This window comes from Bombus vancouverensis, chromosome 9 (assembly GCF_051014615.1).
Source record: "Bombus vancouverensis nearcticus chromosome 9, iyBomVanc1_principal, whole genome shotgun sequence".
Taxonomy (NCBI): domain Eukaryota; kingdom Metazoa; phylum Arthropoda; class Insecta; order Hymenoptera; family Apidae; genus Bombus; species Bombus vancouverensis.
This window is the reverse complement of record NC_134919.1, coordinates 7,731,753-7,752,014: the sequence shown is the minus strand read 5'-3', so window position 1 is coordinate 7,752,014 and position 20,262 is coordinate 7,731,753.

Below are 20,262 nucleotides of genomic sequence, written 5' to 3'. Positions count from 1 at the left end.
TTTCCTTTTCTAATACCCTTTGGCTTAGAAACGGGATTTTGTGCTTGTAAATGGCCCTACAGTCGTAAATAATAATACGGCTCAGGCAATAGCGGTTTCGGTTGTCAGAGAAACGATACGAGAATCGAGCCAATATGAAAGCGATCCTCAAAAAGGTAGTGAAACAGACCCAACATAAAAGAAAACCGATCCTGTTTATAACCGCTACAACAACATTTTGATTCTTTACAAGTGTTTCGATTTCATGAACGTTAATTGAAATATCGTAGCGATTACGTTAATGACATCGAAGATGAGTATGGTTTAGGATAAATAAATGGTTCTAAAATAATTTTAAGTACCAAAAGTTTACCAGGTTTGGGATCTGTAAAAAAATAAGCGGAACAGTAAAAGCAGAATATAAACGTTTGGTATCACGATTTAATAGCAGCTATTCAAAACCGTGGTAACTATTCCAGCGCTAAATGCGCTAGCATCACACAGGCACACATTTAGAACGCTTTAAACGTGACGAAATATAGGGTTCTAAACGATAGTTTATGTCAAATCTACAAGTTTCCTGGTGGTTTGTGATATGTAATCAATATTTTTTTAACTAGAACCTACACTTAATATATCCATAAACACTTCTCGCAGACTTATAATTTCTGTATAGCCACAGATTAAAGAGAATTAAGATGTTTTAAATAATTAAATGGGAAGTTTATTATCATTGGATCTTAATTCAGAATTTGTAAATTTCACATTTAGTAATAGTTCATCGTTTCAGGGCTGAATGTTTCTGAGTTTTTAAGGAAAACCTTCTTTACCAATTATTAATTATGGAAACATACATATACATAACAGCAATATCCTCCGTTATTTTCGTGGAATACGACATGGTACGGTAAAATTAGAGCCAGTTTTACCACAGGCAAATACATTTATCATTTAATTAATAATTCGTTGTATGTGTAACACGCAGTGAAAAAGTTAATAACTTGCATCAACAATATTCACACGTTTATTTATTATATTTGTAATTTCACAAAGATCGCACGGTCGGTCAGTTTCCAATTTCTATTTCGCAAACACTGTGAATTTCGAAAATGAGAAAGAACGCAGGTGCGCGCGATACCAGCGCGACAATTTCCGTGTGAATAATTAACCATAACAGCTCGAATCAACCGAGGTATCTACCTAACGCTGTACACTTGTTCTCTTGTATCGATCCGATTACAACTTGGCTCGAATGCTTTTGTGTTTTCGCGTTTTCGACACTTGTCAAATTGCAACGGGTAGAACGTGACTAGCTACGGAGCAAACTAAAAGAGAAAGGCAACCTTCCATAGAACTCGTCACAAAGCCGCTGTTTATGAGTAATTACACGTTTACTGGTGCTCTCGATAAATTACCTCAGTGCCGTTCTAACTTTACGACAGGTGAAAAGCGATTAGTGACCGCGTTACGTTACAGCTTATAAAGCTTGTTCGGGATCCTTTATTTTCATCCGGCTTTACCGATCACATCATCCGCTTCTAACTTTCCTCCCTTTCCCGCTTTTTCATTCTTTTTCTCCTCCTTTCTGAATTTCGATCTCTTACCGACTTTGTAATACTTTCAATCTATGGGGTTGATGAATAGACTGCTGATATTTATGCAAGATTCATATTCTTCAGAATATGATTAAAAACGCAAAACCTTGGTGGAAACTTGTTTACGTATCAAATATTATATAAATAGTACTATTTATGCTTTGGATATTTTATGTACTTGTTCGTATTATGTGCATTTAATGCTATTGCGCACGTTCAGGTATATTATAAATGCATAAAATGCATAAAAATTCAACACGCGTAGTTCGCAAATATAATATGTTCGTTTTACTGGCGCGAGGACTAGCGATGCAACACCTATCAGAAGTCGATCCCTATCTCGTCGAAGAAGCGATATTCTGAATCGCGAGCTCATAAAAAACGTAATCTCTTACGGTTTTTTCGCATCTTGACCATGTCTCGCTGAGCGCTGCAGCCTAATTGAGTCTGTTTGTAATCCTGCTTATGGATCTTTATGAAAGGGAAGGTTTACAGGCGCAGCGTAAACCCCTTCATCCATCAAGCAAGAGCGGCAGCTAAAGACCTCATCAGTTCCGGTGCCAGCAAACACGGTGTCTCCTTGATAAGCCCACCGAGATAGAAGCCAGAGGAAAGCGGACATTCAAGCTGTAACCCCTCGTGGAAAAATCCGCATAACTCCCTTCCCCTATCCTTGGCAGATCTTATCTGTGTGTCGCCAGATTTATCTGAACATCAAGAACGCACCGCTAGTACGCTACACCTTGAAAGGTGTACTCGAACCAACCGGTGGAAAAAAAAAGAATTAGTATCTGCCTATTAACGTGCACGCAAAGCTGGTGCTACGTGGTGATTTTTCGCGATGAGTTCACGCTTGTCGGCAGAGACGGTTCGTTACCAAGCTATGCAGAATATTTTTAAACCAGTCTTATCGTCATCTTAAAGTGCGCCGCCACTTTGAAGAATTTGTAGCCCCGTTCGGGTATGCGTGGGCTTATTCGTCGGCAAATCCACCGATGACTAACGCAGTTCCGTTACGGAGAGTCGAGCTGCTCGTTTCCTTATTTACACCGACTAAATTCTGCCCGGCTAAGCAGCGGACGATACTACTTTTTCATTAATGTCTCGTGCTTCTATGATCTCGTACATCTCTCTTTCGTATATGACGCTTCCAAATCAAGTTTCCAAAGATCTTTTCTATTGTCAAATCGAGGCATCCTTCCCCTCTACAACGATAGGAGAAGCTTGTATAAAATCATATAATGAAGATAGAGATGTGTATTGCGTTGTGATAAAAGAACGTTCTTTTTATCAAGTTCTCTATTTCATTTACATAATATCAGATTTTACTGATCATATGATGGTAGCACTGAATGATACAAATTCTTTTTCGTGTCTCTAATTTGTGTTATAGGTTTTTGCAAAGTATTCGCTGTAACATGTACATTGGTTACTTTTTAAGCAACCATTACGTTGAATTACATTTTTACAATTATTTATTTGTTTGTAAAAACTCATTCTCGCTGCTTTTACAAATCGTGTAAACCTTGTAGCATTAACGAGTAGAATACTTTTACACGAATTCACAGTAACCCATTGTCGACATTCCCACAATTAAATTTCGATTTGAGCACCGACAAGAAATTCCTTAGTTGCAACATTCGTCTAAAACCATCTTACAATCCAAATAGCACATATCTAAGCATGAAAAAGACATTTGTCAGTTAAACAAGAAGCACTGCTCGTAAGAAGGCATTGCTCAGCAGGTTCTGGATCCTCGAACTAGGTCAGTTTATACAAATCGTTCGTACTAAACTTCTAAGACTGTGCAATAGTTTGTTTCACGGTATATCTCGATGACCCGCTATTCGCTATCTCCGTCTAATATTAAGTTGAACCCGTGTGTCTCACGATACCGAACGTATCATTGTCGTAATATTTCCTGCTGCTGAATGATCCTGTTTTTACCAGCCGAACGTTATTAAGAATGATTGAAGTACGAAGCAATGGCAATAATAAATTCCTGTAGGTCGATAGATTGAACCGAGTGACATGCACGCAATGAACGCGAGGCTGGAATAAGGTTCCACGCGAGCTTCGTATATCCTAGGTGCGGATAAAGTAGCAAGCGCGTTCAAGTATAATGAACCCTGTGCGCGATAATCCTCGTAAAACCTCGCTTCCCGAACTGCGTTTCCCTGGGAGCGAATACGAGGAGCCCTGCCTCCTCGTGAAAGGAATCTCGAGAATAATCTGAGCCTCATGGTACATTCTTATTCCGTTCCCGCATCAAGCTTCAATGGCATCGATTTATCACGTGCTTCGTAGGCGAACTACTTGGCCCTCGTGTGTTGCTCGTTCGAACGCGACGGAGTGAGAGAGAAAGGGAAAGACAGTTCGCCACGCTGGTTCCTGTATGTACATAGACGGCGTGTACGATCAACATACGCATGTACGTACACACGCGTGAATAACACAGTCGTATATATCCCGGAGACATAACTCTTAAAAATCCCTGAGCATTCTGGCCGTGTGTAGTGCTAGGTTTCATGAATGCGTTCCATGACATCGGCGAAGCGCAATAGCTCCGCTTTACACACGGAGTAATGACAAATCAATTTCTCGACAAGCATTTCCTGGCTGGTAGGAGCAAGGGTCTTGCAACCTTCGATGCGACGGAGACCGCAGGAACAGCAGCGTACCAGGGGTAGCCAATATCGTAGATCTGTAGTCTCCGAAGCGGCACATCGAACCATCGTTTCAAGAACGTTCACATCTTTCCGATTCCCGTCCTCTATCACTTTTCGTCTATCTTTCTTCTGTATTGGGCGTTCGGAACCTTATACGAGGTTCATTTCAACTGTAGTAGTATTTAAGTATAGCATTCGTATGGGCGAAGAGCAGATTTCTCCCCTTAAAATTTCTGGTCTTAACTCTACCCCGTTCTTTGGGACATCTTAGAGTCAATCGTGTTCCTTTTATTGTTCGGGAATTTTTTATGTTTCAGGAAATACGAAAAATACAGAATTGTTCTTGATATGCATCTTGTATTAAATATGTAAAAAAGTTGTTCTTTGGATGTTTGCTTATTGAAACAAGAATGAGATTAGGATCTAGAAATTCGAAACCATAGTAGGATTAATAAATCATGCTGCAACTCGACAATGTATCATTCTTATTGCAATAAAATTCCTATTTGTGAACTAGTCGAGACAAATCGTGTTTCCACACATCGTTTCGCCCTAATTAGTCTAATCTCTTCGTAATCTGGCGGAAGTTGATTAAGATATTAGAAATTCAGACAGAGAGCAGGAAACCAGTTAACCAAGGCATCGTTCCAGTTGGTTCTGTTGAATTTATTCGTTGCATCTTCATCAGAATCCTCTGGCTCGTTACACACGATACCGTAGGTGGGCTGCTCCATTCTTCATCGATTGGAGCAGTAAATCAAAGCGTACCAGACAATGTGACCTTGACTAAAATCTTAATAAAGCCTTGCCTCCAGGTAGCTTCTAGAGCTATAGGAATAGAATAGTTACTTATAGGCCTTCGTGCCGTTGTTAATAGCGTCATAGTCATTTTTATGCACACATATTGTACAGAGGTGAGTATAAATACCTTCGACATTGAATGCAAATTATATATTTTCGTCTGGTTCCCGTCCCACGAGAGCATAGTCTTCTGTCTAGTCTCACGTGGGACTTCATCGAACGTTGTGTCAGGTATCAGGTAACCTAGCAATTTGCGGTAATTGTCCCGGCTTCAGCACGTACGTTAATGATTACGCGTGACAGAATAAATGGCCAAACAATAGAGGCATTTAATTCTTAGAATCGAATATTGCGATATTAAATGAAAATGAGGGGATTCATTAATTAAATAGGAAACTTAGATCATAGAATGTGTGAATTTTATAAACCTTCTTATTTTTAGTTTTAATATTTAATACCAATCGTATTTTGTATTTAAATACACTATTATAAAGGAACTATTGGTTTTCCTATATCTTTTACTCATTGGAAATTATTTGCTCTTATAAATTATTCTTTTATTGCTGGTATTTTATTTTACCATCACAATATTTAAAGTAGTTTTTTAATGTTAATAATCTTCAGTTAATACTTCCCTCGGTAAAAAGGAGAAAGAAGTTTCGCCTTCAATTAAAAATATTTCCCATTTATTCTCACATAGACTTTCAGTTATAAAGCGGTTTGTGGATTTGTTTGGGATAATAATTATAATTCTTCAATTGTATCAACTACTTTACGATTAATATCTCTATTCACTCATTGGTTTCTACCAAAACTATTTGAAGAATGTTTCCACTGATATACTTTTCCACCTAATCACACAAACTAGTTAACGACAGTTACGAGAGTAACAGATTTTTCCGTGTAAAAATCACGCAAATAGAATCGAGGCTAGGCGAACTATGACCAAGACCATCAAGCCTTATTAAAATTCTCAAAACGAACCTGTACTCCTCTAAAATCCCGTAAGCATGCATAATTCACACTTTTGTCGCAAATATCTTATATTACCTTAGAGTCGACGTATTATTTCTCACAGAAGCGTATCGAAATATGTAGCACGAACTGCCTTTATCCTGCGTAGAAAACGAGCTAGAGACCCAGAAAAAAGGATCAAATGTTATCTGCGAACGTGCGAGTCACATGACCTTTAACCCATTAGTCACAGGCATTGACCCAGTGTCTTTTCAAGACAGGGACTGGTTTTGCTGAACGAAAACGGTAGCCGAAGAGTAACGGCACGTGTATAAGGCCGCGGTTACACCATTGACCCTATTTGACGGGTTATCGAATTGTTACATGAGCAATTTCTTCCAGGATCGAAAGAAGGGAGAGGCACTGCATGCCGATGTAAACTTACGAGCAGCCTTCGTAGCCGTAAAGTCTGCGAGCGTTCCGAAATGCAAAACAGTTATTCGTAGCCGCGTCTAGGACGGCTATTTGACTGTGTCTGCTGGCACGTTGCCGCCATTGTGTCGAGGAATATGAACGTCACTACCGAGAGATGCGAACAATAAGAATATATATATCTAAATCGGTCTCGCGTTGTTCCGATATACAAATTACAGTTGACCGTTCCGAGTGACAAATGGAGATATTTTGCGGAAGTTATTAACATGTTACACTTGTATATATTATATACAGTGGTTTATGAAAGTGGTTGAACTCCTGTACAAACTTTTTACGGATGCATTAGGTATATGGTATGAAACATTTTAAAATTTCATTGTTAGTAAGAGACGATTATTGCGATTACATTGGTAAAAATTGAAACCAATTTGTAGACTTATAAGTAGATTATTTATAGATGTAGTAGTTACAAGATATATTTAAAATGCAAGCGTATATTTTGTAAGAATCACCGATTCGAATTCTACATGCGCATGCACCTCTATGGTACCAATATTGTGAAGCATTAAAAAAATCATATCATGATATTAGGTATACAAATCTTATCAGTTTTCATATACAGTAACAATAAGAGTAAGCAGTAAAAGTAAACAGTAAGAGTAAACAATAACAGTAAACAATAAGAGCGTCGTTTACAAAGCGCATTGTTATTGGTTTGTCTAAATCGGTCAGCATAGATATTCTTTTACCTATATATTTCTAAACAATCCGCGTTTTGTTCCTCGTTTTCCTAGAAGAGTGTGTTCTAACGTTTCTTCGATTGGAAACGGTTTGCATCTTTGTCTGGCCGCTCCTTAGAAGTGAGACATTCCCGTAGAACGAAATATCTATTCGCCTCGTGCCTCGTATTTTGCATCCCGCACGGAAACAAAACTTCAAACGGGAACGAAACTTTTTTTTCCCCGCGAAGAATTTCATGCCTCTCTGATACCGAAACGCCGCAACCATTGTACAAGACGCTGAGAACAGCTTGTCCGTTTGCGGAAGGAACAGGCTGGTTTCAAACAACCATATTCAACCGCAGCGTATTTGCATTCTCTATTTGCGTCATAATTTCCTTCGACATTTTTTTCATCTTCACCACGTTTCATGTTACGATGTACTTGGTTTAAGAGTGTATCTTCCATTATTTCTTATTGTTAGGTTACGAGGAATATGAGATGATTGGTGAAATCGAGGTAGCTTTAAGGTCACAGTGATTGTTTTGCGTTAAATGATTAGATAGTTAGGTTTGAACTGAAGATAGTTGTTTTCAATTGTTAGTGTATATACTTTGGTATGTGAAATCACATGGCTCATTTTAAAAACACACAAAGGTGTTTAAATACGAAAAACTACGATGGAATTCTGAGACCTGGAGAACGTAAGTAGTATTAGACAGTTGAAGTCAGACGCGTAAAATTAATAGCTTGTCTGTTGACATATAAGTTAAATCGTATGCAATTATTTGGTGCCAATCAAGCATTTAATTTTAGAATATTGTCTATATATCGTGTTCCAAAAGTGATCATAAATACAATAAAAAAAAATATTTATAAATATTATAAAGATCATCATGAGTATTAAACTTTAACTTTTTAACTGGTTATAAACGCTTTACAAACGCTTTATAAATTTCTTTTCTCTACCTATAGTCGTACCTACATATATATAAATATTTAAAAAGTGCATACTTTTAATATCTCAACAACTACGTCCCTTTATAATGAAGCGCCACATGAATTTATTTTCATTCACCAGATAGGCGCCAAGAAGAAATCAAGGTCATCTAGGTTCTTCACATGGTATAATTCTTTTAATAGCATGTGATAGTTACTCGTGTTAAATTATGTGCTAGAACAATAGAGAATGGCGCTATTATTATTATATAAGGCAGACGTGAATGTTACTTCCTTATTTGTATGGAACTCAATTAGTCGAATATTTTATTTAATTTGCCACATATCTGCAACAAAATTTGTATTTTATTCCCTATTCAGTTGTAACAAACTGCTATATTCATCTGAAAATACTATTGCGAGATATTATAATTAATTTTACGGTTACTTGGAATGAAAAGTACTTACTAAAAAATAATAATTTATGTGTGCGTTTTCTACGTTTTATTTTGAAATTTAGAAAATTTTCCAAACTTAGATAACTAATCAATTAGTAGTTTTCAAGAACTACTTTCTGCATCGTGTTAAAAATTCTGTAATATTGTGACATTTCACGTTGAACTCATTCAGTGAGTCAATTACACACTTAATAAACTTTTCAATGCTTTTTGGCCATATCAAATTACCGTGTTCCATAATCTCGCATCATTTTCATCTTTTTCATTCCTTCATAATTGTATTTTATGCGACATCCACCTGAACAATCATCTCGGCTCGAAACTCTTCATGAAATTCTAAAGATCAGGAAGCTAATTTCAAGAGTCATAGGCATCGTCACGCACCTGCACTCGTTACTAGCGTCGAAAGGAACGAGCATAATCTTCCGCAAGTAATTCCACGCGTTACACACCGTTTTCACATCGAACATTGCGACCTATTGAGCAACTTCTTCCATTATTCGCTCAATTAACTATTTTCTGCCTGTTTTTTTCCTTCTTCGTGCATTTCATCAAATTTGAAAAGTGAACGCGCTTTTTCTACATAAAATACGCTAGATATATCAAGTACTGGTTGATTGATGGATCGCCATTATCAACAAATATGCATCACCGAATCAATTAACATTATATGGTTAATAGAAAAGTGTTTTATAAACACGCCTGATATCGTTCAGCTTGAAACAACGAAAATCCATTTTTCGAAAATTCAAGACTTACCAGGGACGAACACTCCCTGTGCTCCCACTCTATGAATGCTAAATTACCAGCAGAACAGTGTGCACTCATCATTAAAACTGGTTCGAGCCAATTTCCACTCTGGCTGGACAAGCATTTGTTCGTTGGTTGGACGATTTGCTGAATAATTTCGCGTACACGTACGAAGGTATACGAGACGACTCAATGCATAATTAATCGTAGGATATTATTATTCGAGGGTGTCCAATTAAGTTTCACAATTTATTCAAGCCGAGGAGAATATCCGATGAGATAATAATCGGGGAAAATAAATTGAAAAGACTTTCTCGCGATGCGCGAAAATCTGATTTAGGTAATGCACGAATCGTCATGTTTTTATGCTCGCTTTTACTACCTTCATGAGCTGTTGCGTAAATAAATAAATCTCTGTTTAATGAACCTACACGGAGAAGGATACTAAAGGCAGAAACATCGCGCTTTCTTTAAATAAAAGAGAAGTGAATCGAACAATTATCTTTTAATATATAGCACTATGATGGTATGGTACTTTAGTTTGTTGAAATAATTCGATTATGAAAGTATTCTTTTTGCAAATATATAATTACGTTAATAAATATATATTTATTAGGATATTTATAGTAATAAGTTGCTAATTCCACAGAATATTATATAATATATATATTGTCAAATATAGGTGAGATAAAGTATTCACATATAGTAAGCAATAGTAATACGTTCAATATTCTTAAACAAGGTTAAACTATCGAACTGAAGATATAAATATATTTATCTGCCCGAAAGGGAAAACGCGATGCTAAATTTAAATCTCTTTTTACAAACATCCAGCTTTGCTACATTCTGCTATCTCGCGTACAGCATCTCTGCATAACGAGTTTAATAATTCAAAATAACATAACTCATGTCTGATCAGTCATCCAGATATGTAACTGGAAGTATTAACTATAAATATATTTGCAAACCGAATAACCATAGAAACAATCATTTCTATATGATATGATTAAAATAAAAATGAAATATATCGCTTAATAAATTTCATGTCAAATTTCGAATGTAATTGAGACATTTCGAGTAATTAAAACTAAACTTAAAATTTCTTCAAATCGTAATAAAACACGTTCATAATAAGCATTGCTTGCAAAATTTACTTCTTACGAAAATACCTATGCAGTTTAGTTACTTTTTCCAAAATATTTACGATATAAGGAAAAATTGTTAAACTTTTCGTTTTCTTAATAAAATAATGAAAATTATATTAATTTTTCAGACTCTCTCGATTGATTTTGTAGGCAGTATAAAGTTTCCTAAAAAAGGAGACCGAAGATAAACAGTAAAATTTGCATAAAGTTACTAGTCGCATAATTATCAGAATGAACAATGAAAATAATAAAACGGTCGGAGTGCTGTTTCTGTTTTGATATTAAACAAATGAAGGCACAATCGTGATGCTTGCTAGAAAGGAATGAACGGTCGGAGTGGCAAGGACGTTCGCGCGAACATTCGCAAGGAATGTACGCAAGCCGGAAAGAGGAAGAGGCGGAAGGAGTTGAAAGAAACTCCGTGACTCCGGACGTTCAATCGCGTTCTCATCCTCGTGTAGTCTCGTTCCTGCAGCGCGATCAGTTTCGTCGTACTATCGGCTAACGAGAGGATGCATGACGAAAAGAAAGAGAGAGAGAGAGAGAGAAAGAGAGAGAACGAAGAAGACAGAAAGAGCGCCGCCACTGAATTTGCATTAAGGTCGGTGCACACTGCACACGGGTTCCTTGTACCGTGTTTTTCCGCGTTGCCACGTTTTCCCCGCAGGCGATCATGGCTTTGGTGTGTGGTTTCCGCGAGACTGCCGCCTCCAGACCGTCGTCTACACCGCCGGTTACGTGACGATCAATGAAACGGGGCCAAAACTATCTACGTACCCCTCCCCCTCTCTTTTTCTTAATTAAAACCCTTATTTAACATTTTTTCATTTTTTAAGATATAGCGCATATATTTCAAAAGTGACATAACTCACAATGTTACCAAAGATAACTTCTAGAAGACAATGGTAAAATATTATTGATTACGTTAAAAGAAAAGTTAGTTATATCATTTATATAATCGGGTATTATTAAAATCGTAAAATATTTCGTGTAACGCATATAATATATTTGTAAAATGTTTGGACAAATGTTCGAATACTTTCGTTAACAACTGTAATATGGTACGAAGAAAATATACGTAGATTCACGTCATATCGTGCATTCGAATTTCTTATATAAAGCGGCCAGTTTAGCTCGTCAGTTTTCTTTCCTCTCAATGATGAATTATTCCATGTTTATATTCGACATTAGTTCCCTTGGAAATATCTACGAAATATCTTTCTCCGACGAATAAATTTCGATACATTACGTGGCTAAAGTAAGATGGAATAAGATATCTTGCGTCAATTTTATTCAGCTCTGTTCGATTCATACCGTTTGCATAATATGAATGGACTGCATTACGTGGAAGCGAAGCTTTGCTTCGCTTTTTTTCTTCGCCCTATAAGGTGGTCGTTTTGCTTTCACGTAAAGAATTTGCTACAAATCACGTAAGTCTTATTACTTCCTTTTCGAGCACGTAGCAATGTAATAAGTGGCGACAATTACCACAAGGCTACATAACCATTCTGCTTTTATTTACCAAACAATGACCACCACTTTACAGTTATCGTAAACCCCGGGAAACGTTTTACAATCAATTTGTGACCACGGATAGCACATTATGGTTACACTTCGGTCGACTCCTGAAACCCACGTATAACTGCATTATCGGGTAATTATATTACATTTGAAGCAATACATTCACAGTTCGCTGACAATCACCGTTATTTCTTTTTATCTACATAGTTTATCATGGACTCTTCTGTTATTATTATAGGATTTAGTTTTTATTATTTTATTACTTTTGACCCCACATTCTTTCGATTATCTTCTATCCAGTTATATTTTTCTAGCACTAGAAAATATCCCAAGTGCGAATAAAATATGAAAATATTCTTATTGATACGCATGATTTGTTGTTTCAGTTTTATGTTTGGCATCTTCTCAGAATACTACAAACCATTCTTGTTTGCTAAAAGTGAAATAGGAATATTTTATTTTCATAATTTCCCTTTCATAAAGGAACAAATTTTTTAATCTATACTTCCATTTTATTAATTATCGAGCAAAGAAATTGAAATAATTAAATTAACCAACTAACTGATACGTCTTTGGATAATTCCATCTTATCAACAGGTTAAGTTTACGATAATAAGGAGGAGAGTTTATCTCCTTTTTATAATATAATATATCTATTTCCTTCTTAACGTGATAAAAAATGCTAACATTGCCAGAATTTTAACAAAGAAGATAGATAATTAAACGCGACACGTCAGGAAATTTTGTTTATATATCTTTGTCTAGTCTTGATGTTTTCACGATAAGTTTGCAGGCAATGCATTCACGGAAGCGTAACAACAGTGTAAAAGGTGTCGGACATATACAAAGTTTGCGCAGACGAGACAATTAGAAGCGCCTTTAGCATAGAATCGAGGAATGTCTCGAGTAACATTTAACTTGAGAATAAATAGTTCCTTAAATTTCCAACATGTTGCGTAATCACATTCGACTTGATAGATATAATTACATTTTAGTGGATATATTTGAAAAAATTATTGATTCAATGAAATGTTATACTGCCATTTGACTTAAGTCATAATAGTAGAAATTAGTTCATCTTTTTGTTTGTTAGCTTATAAGTAGTTTCATAAATTATAAATAGTACATAACATATAATAATACATAATACATAAACAGTCAATAAAGTGACATATTTAAAAAATGTGTATAATCGTAGATATTCGAGGAAGATGAAAAATTCTTTCCTCGAGCGACTAGGTATCAGCTATTCTCGTAGTCTGTTGCAGAAATTTTATTTCTATAGGTATTCAGTTATTTGAAATATATATTTTATATAAGACCGAGCTTTACAAATTTTATGGATTATTATTATATTATTATATAATATATTATATATATTAAAAATACCATTATGTGATATTTGATATGATTATGAGATATAACTGTTATAAATATATTAACAGAGAACTAAATCATGAAATTGTAGATTCAAATTCATTAGAACTTTATGCACACTATAAACATATTTCTCTTAATGTGTACCATTAACCTGAATGAGACAAGTGGCGTAATTCAAATTGGAAGAGTGTGGCATTGGAATTTACATATTGACATTTTGAGCAATTTCATTCGATGTAATAATTCTTCCTACAAAATCACAATATAAATTACCGTTAATATAAACAATTAACAATAGAAATGAAATCGTAGAACGTGAAATATAATAACTCAATCTGACAAAAGAGTATAACATTTTACAACAGCTTGATCGTCATAGCTACATAGAAAATCTAATACATTCGTATGACCGATCTGAAAATGCCATAAACATCCGATAACATATGAAAGACAGTAATATCAACTGCGAATAACGAAAGCCGAATTCTTCTTCACGCATGCGGAATGTTCAAACGATGATGAAAAATTCCTGATGCAAGCGATTGGCGTCAGCTATTTCCAGTTAGAGAGGATAACTTTTGACGAATAAAAGTCGACATAATCGAGATCCCACAAGAGAAAAGTAAAAGAAAAAGAAAATAAGAGATGGAAGAAGGAAACTACCGTCCTTGATTAAAATGTTCTAAGATACATATTTTACTTCTTGATATCTTCATTTCAGTGGAAATCTTTATGCTTCCAAAATGAATTAACGTATTTAACGTAATTTTCTTAGTAACAAACTCTCTAAATTGTTTTAATTATTTGTCTTTCAAGATATAATCTCTATTAAGTAAATATATTATGGTAATTATTCCGTATATGTTGATAAATTTTAAATAAGATAGAAGTTATATTAAATATTTAAATATAATTCCTACCTTAACCGTATCGTGGGAAGGTGTCCAAATGTGGAGAAACGACAAGGTTTCTCTTATCCACATTTCCAATGTATACATAAACGTTTAACTCTCATTAGAATCATAAACTGGAATCTTCTATTTCTGTAAATCAAGAGATTCCTGTTTCCAATCCTTATAAGAAACCAGAGGCTAAATGCGTTTCTCATTCTCAGTTTCTTAATCGAGGTGTCCGACAATACACGGAAAACTAATCAAAAACTCGTTCGAATTGAAAAAAATGTAAACCAGTCGTTTAATCGTGTTACATCCGATAACGATATTAATGTGTTCGGCACGCTCACTCAGTTTTAAATAGAACCTGATTCTTCGCGCCATACATTTTCTATTTCTCTAACAAGTAACCACGCATAAATTATTTATAGTACTTGATGTAGATTGTGGTCTTGAGATTATATCATATTTAAAATTGGCAAATATGAATATGAGCGAAATTTAGTTGACATCTGCAACATTTCCAATATAATTATTCTTCGTGTACGTATTAAGCTACGTACATATACAGAGTTAGATCGCAATTATTTTTTAATCATTTAATTTATACCTATTTATTTAATTCGATTTTCCACCAAATACTGTTAATTATTCTACTTCTAATTGAAACGAAGAACGACTGCCAAAATTATTATTTTATAGCTATGTACATATTATTTAATAGAAATTGGGCTTGATTTTGGTATATAGTTTAATAGTGTTCATAGCGCTTAGCTGCAACTTGAACTTGCTTTAACAGTCCTCGTCGCACTTAATTAGAAGTTAGCTTAACAGGCATCACAACACTTGGCGGGAGCTCCTTCAACCTGTATAAGACAAGTACTAATCTACACGAACAGCGAGAATAATATTTCCAGCCAAATGAAACAAAAATTCAAATGTCTTTTAAATCCTTCATTATATACTCAGAAGAGGTGTATATTAAAAATTCACAACAAAAATTGTCTACACCAAACGCTAGTCTAATTACTATAATCACACGTGCTCGACGATTAAAATTCTTTCTTAACGTTTTTGCTACTATTGAAATTTCACTTTCTGTCCTCAAGAGCGACATATAATCACACAATCTTTCACCATATAATCTTTTCATCAGAAACATTTTGGCACACAGCTTGATCGGGAATTATTATTTAAACAAACGATTGTCAAAAACTCAGTGATTCAAGACATCGAGTAACTATCGCCATGGCATTCTTTTTTTTACATATTCTTCTTTTATTTTACAAAGATGCGAGGGCAACATAAAATATTTAATAAAAAAAGCAGACGACACACTCGTGTCAGCGTCTTCAGCAGTAATAAAAATCTCGAAAAAAAAGAAATCGTGTAATTTTTTCTCCAAAATACATCAGAGTTTCTTTTTAGGTCGTTTTCTGTATATGTACATATCGAGTGTGTATAGTATTATAGTATTATATGCTTGAGCATTGGTCGCTCGTTCGCGCGGTTCAGCAAGCGAGTTATCAGGAAGAACCGCCGAGAGGGGAAAGGAGAAAGCGAAAGAGAGTAGTCGATACACGTTGGAAGGAGTTGTGTTGGAGGTGAGGAGGAGAGGAGGAGAGAGGCTGCTACCAACGACTAGTTACACGTATGAAATAATCTATTATCTGGAAAGGGGAGTTATCTGGTGCGGGCATTGAATCGCCAAGGTCGCGGTGAAGTCTTGACGGAGAAAGGAAGACGGAAGGAAGGTAGATAGACGACGACGGAGAGAGACAGTACGACAGATAGAGCGATAAAGGAAGAGAGAAGTCTCACAGGCGGTCAACGAACCTCCTTCGGCGCTGTGCTCAGCCCGCACGTACGTATCTACGTTAGCGATGTTACTAACGCAACCATGATCTACGTATGTACGTACGTACGTAACGTAAGTACGTATGGGAGGTACTAGCCTACCATTCAGTCGACGTTGCTCTCGCTGTCTAGGCGCCCACGATCTACAGGGTGTATCCTCATACGTGCCAGCTATTCCTGTCATGCTCTGCATCGCTTAAGCGTACCATGACCGAGCATAAAAACTGCCGTTTGTTTACATTGCATGGTGTTCGTACAGGACGGATATACAGTCATTGAGAGGCGAGTAATGGTTAAATGGATACTAATAGAGTTAGAAAGTATTGGACAGTAACAGTACAGATGGAGATACATGGTGTTTCAGTTACATTCTGGAAATCATTCGCTAGATAAACGGTTTGTACAATAAGAATTCTCGTTCGTATAGTAGAAGTGTATGCTCAGATAAGTAGATTCAGTCGACAGAAGTTCATTTTATCAGACACTAAGTATTTTGAAATTGTCATTGCAAGAAGAGTAATAGTTAAATGGATATTAATAGAGCTAGAGTGTATTGGACAGTAGTAAGGCAAGTAAAGATACATAATTCAGTTACATTTTGGAAGTCCATTTATGTGAATTCGTTAGGGGGATAAACAGTTTCTGTAATAAGAATTTTCATTCATATAATAGGAGTTCATATTAAGATAAGTGAATTCAGTCCGCAGAAATTCATTTAATCAGACAGTAAGTACGGTTGTTGAAGTTGTTATTGGGATAGTAAAATAATTTCTAGTAGTTCAGTTATATGAATAAAGTCATTAGACAGACAGTTCATATGATAGAAATTTATTAATTCACTTTACTATTCATGGTTTTTCCTTCATATTCAAATAAATAGATTCAGTCGGCAGAAGATCATGTTAATCAGACACTAAGAAAGATTTCGTTCCAGTAGATGCACAAATAGAGTTTCATTTGTTTCATATCTACCTATAACTTTAATACCAAGATAAACCAGATAAGTACATCCTAATTACATATTAGCTCAAGTAAGTAAACTACAAATGCATTTTTTATTGTAACGAAGGAAAGAGATTCGTATTAATTCACGTGTATGTTTTTATTTTATTTTATTGTATTTTCAAGTAAAAGCTTGTCCGATTTCCCGAACAAATTGTTGACACGTGCAAATTATAATTAGAAACCGATATTGAATATGTATACATACATATATATACTTGATGTATATAAATAATAATATTTTGATTTTATAACGTCCACATGTTAAGATACATAGAAATTCAAAGTATATAAAGTATGTTATATATCTTAATATTTGATATATACATTTGCACAATTGTTTTTCGTATTTCTATGAATCGTAATGGTATTATGATATTTTGTATGGTAGGAAACACCCAGTATACGTACACCTAGTAAAGTGCCTCCCAGTGCTTCCTCCTCCGGTTCTTCTCTCTCTCTCTCTCTCTCTCTCTCCTCCATCCAGTTCCCTTTTTCTTCCTCTTCTATTGCTTCTCCGCCACCTTCAGCATCTTCTTCCTCGAGTTGGACTCTTCTTTCTTTGGCTCGCACGCTTCTGGAGTACCGGCGCGTCTCAAAGCTGGAGGTTCCTACTAAATAACAAGTGCTTAGATTTACCTAGACAACCTTCTTATTTTCTTTGTCATGTTCACGGTCGCCTACCAGCTTTCCCGATAACAACCGCATCGAAATGACGTCCCAGGGGTCTTCGATAGGCACCGGACCCAATAATTAGGAGGAATATCGAAAGGAGAACCGCGCTGGTTCTCCGATGAACGCTCTCCTTTAACGCAATACCTACGGCAAAACGAGAGTGTCGATGCGCTCTGTTCTACTTGAACACGTACCACTGACAGAGACGCCATCGCGAATCTTTCCTTTTTTTCCTCTCCTGACGTTGAAATCGCCATGATAATATAGCGAATTTGATTTAAGTTCGCGAGGCGAACCTTCATTGCGATCGTTATGTAAAAAAAAAGAAGAAAAAGAAAATAAAAGGACAACCACCATGTCCTGCGATTTAGTGTGATTAGCCGTGCACTCGGAACACTTTATGCCCCTTGGAACGAGAGATTAAAATTTTACGTCTTCTCCGCGTATCGTTTGGAAACTCAAACGCCTGAAAAATGCGAAAATGTTTACCAAGCCCGAAGAATTCCAATAAACTTTGAAAACCAGCTGAAAGCTTTAACTGATGTGAATGATGCTAGAAATGTACAAGTCCATGATAAATAAAAGAAAAATTCCGATTATGGACATTTCTCTCTATAATTATATTTTCCGTAACCTACAATTTATCTCTATATCAAAGGTCAACGTTTTTGCAACATCGGGAAATTAATAGATACGAGCATCTTCATGTTTTCAAATTAATTGTAAATCTCCAATTTTACCCCGGGCAATAACAATTCGTCTCGAAAGTATCCTATCGAAATTATGAGAAATAGAAAAAGATAGCTTCGAAGCTGGAGAATTGCCTTAATCTATTTTAAGCCATTATTTTAAGTACTACCTTACGTCGATATGTTTCTCTCATCCTCATATCCTCTAGTTGTTTTCAAAGCAGATCTCAAACGCAAACTTAATTAATAAACAGTACTGATAATTTTGATAAATTTCATACAGGCTATCCCATTTTAAACTTTCATTTGCAAAATTTGTACACAGCTTGAGAGATGAATGATTTTTGTTAGAAGTTAAAGTCATTAACAGAGTGATCAATTATCAATTATGTTAATTGGTAAAATTTATTTGTAAAACTTTCATAACTTTATTATGAAATTATTAATGCCGATTACTTGTAACTTTGTAACAAATGTGTTAAATTTACAAAATCTAACTAATAATGTCAATTCCTTCGTGAAAAACCGTCCACAAAGTATTCGATGCATCCCGATGTTTTTCCTCTTGAATGACCTTGAGCATCAATGCGATGCTACCTTTCGTCCTTGACTGATAGTTCTACCTCTTCGAAACTTTTTCTGGTAATTTGTTGGCAGACATCAGTGATCCGAGCAGCAGATTTTTCTCAGCGAACTTTATGTTTTACAAAACGCCACAAGGAAAAAAAAGTAAAAACATGAAATCTGGGAATCTCGGAAAGGATATTCTACGTCCTCTTCCTATCCAACGACCAGAAAACATGTTGTTCAGCGTTTCTCGAACCCTGCGGTCGTTATGACCAGATGCATCATCATGTTGAAACCACATCCGTACTCTGGTAGCGAGTGAAACGTCTTGCAAGACTTGAAGTTCATTTTGAAGTTACGAAGTTTCAAAGTATGGAAACTCTTGTAGCCGTTTAACGAAGGGAAACTTTAAATGATCTTGAAACACTAATAGAACATAGATCGATGAATTCCTCCTGTAATGTTGCACACTATGTTACACACATAAATATATAGAGTTCCATTTAAGTTTCGTTTGTAACATAAAAACAGAAATAAAATATTATAAAGGATGTAATTCTCAAAAAAATTAGAAAGATTGGGAGTAACTACAGCTTGATAAATAAGCGCGTGCATAATGTCATATCTGTAAAATGAATTAATGTAAAGTATTGACGTAATTGAATGTCAATTTCCCTCTGACAATCAATAATATCGTCAAGATTTGAAAGTTCTGAACGTAAATTCGGTATGTCAATAAATATTGACAATAGTGTATTGACAATAGATATTGATCCTCTTAGTTGAGAACCTTGAAATATTGACAATATACAGGGTGTCTATTCTATCTCGATACAGTGAAATATCTTTAACTGTATCGAGGTAAAATAGATACGCTGTATATTGATAGTCTAAGGCCACTCTAAAAGTCGTTTCTCTAGTGTGTAGGTTAAATTTTCTCTTTTGTATTTTTAACAAGCTTACGTCACACACGTTTCTAAGCATACATATAGAGCTAATTTCCTAATTTACAGTATATAGATAAAACAATATTTACATGTTAAGTAGAACAGTATTTACATCATGCATTCTGTTTCTAACTGTTCATAGCATCCCTGAGTTTAGTTGACATCTCTATATTTAGCACGTAAGATTCCGTTACGCCTTGTACTTCGCCGAAGTTTTCTACGAAACGGTAAGCGTTTGTTTCCATTGATGCGTGAGAGACATGTTCGCCAAGCAACGTGTGGCCTGA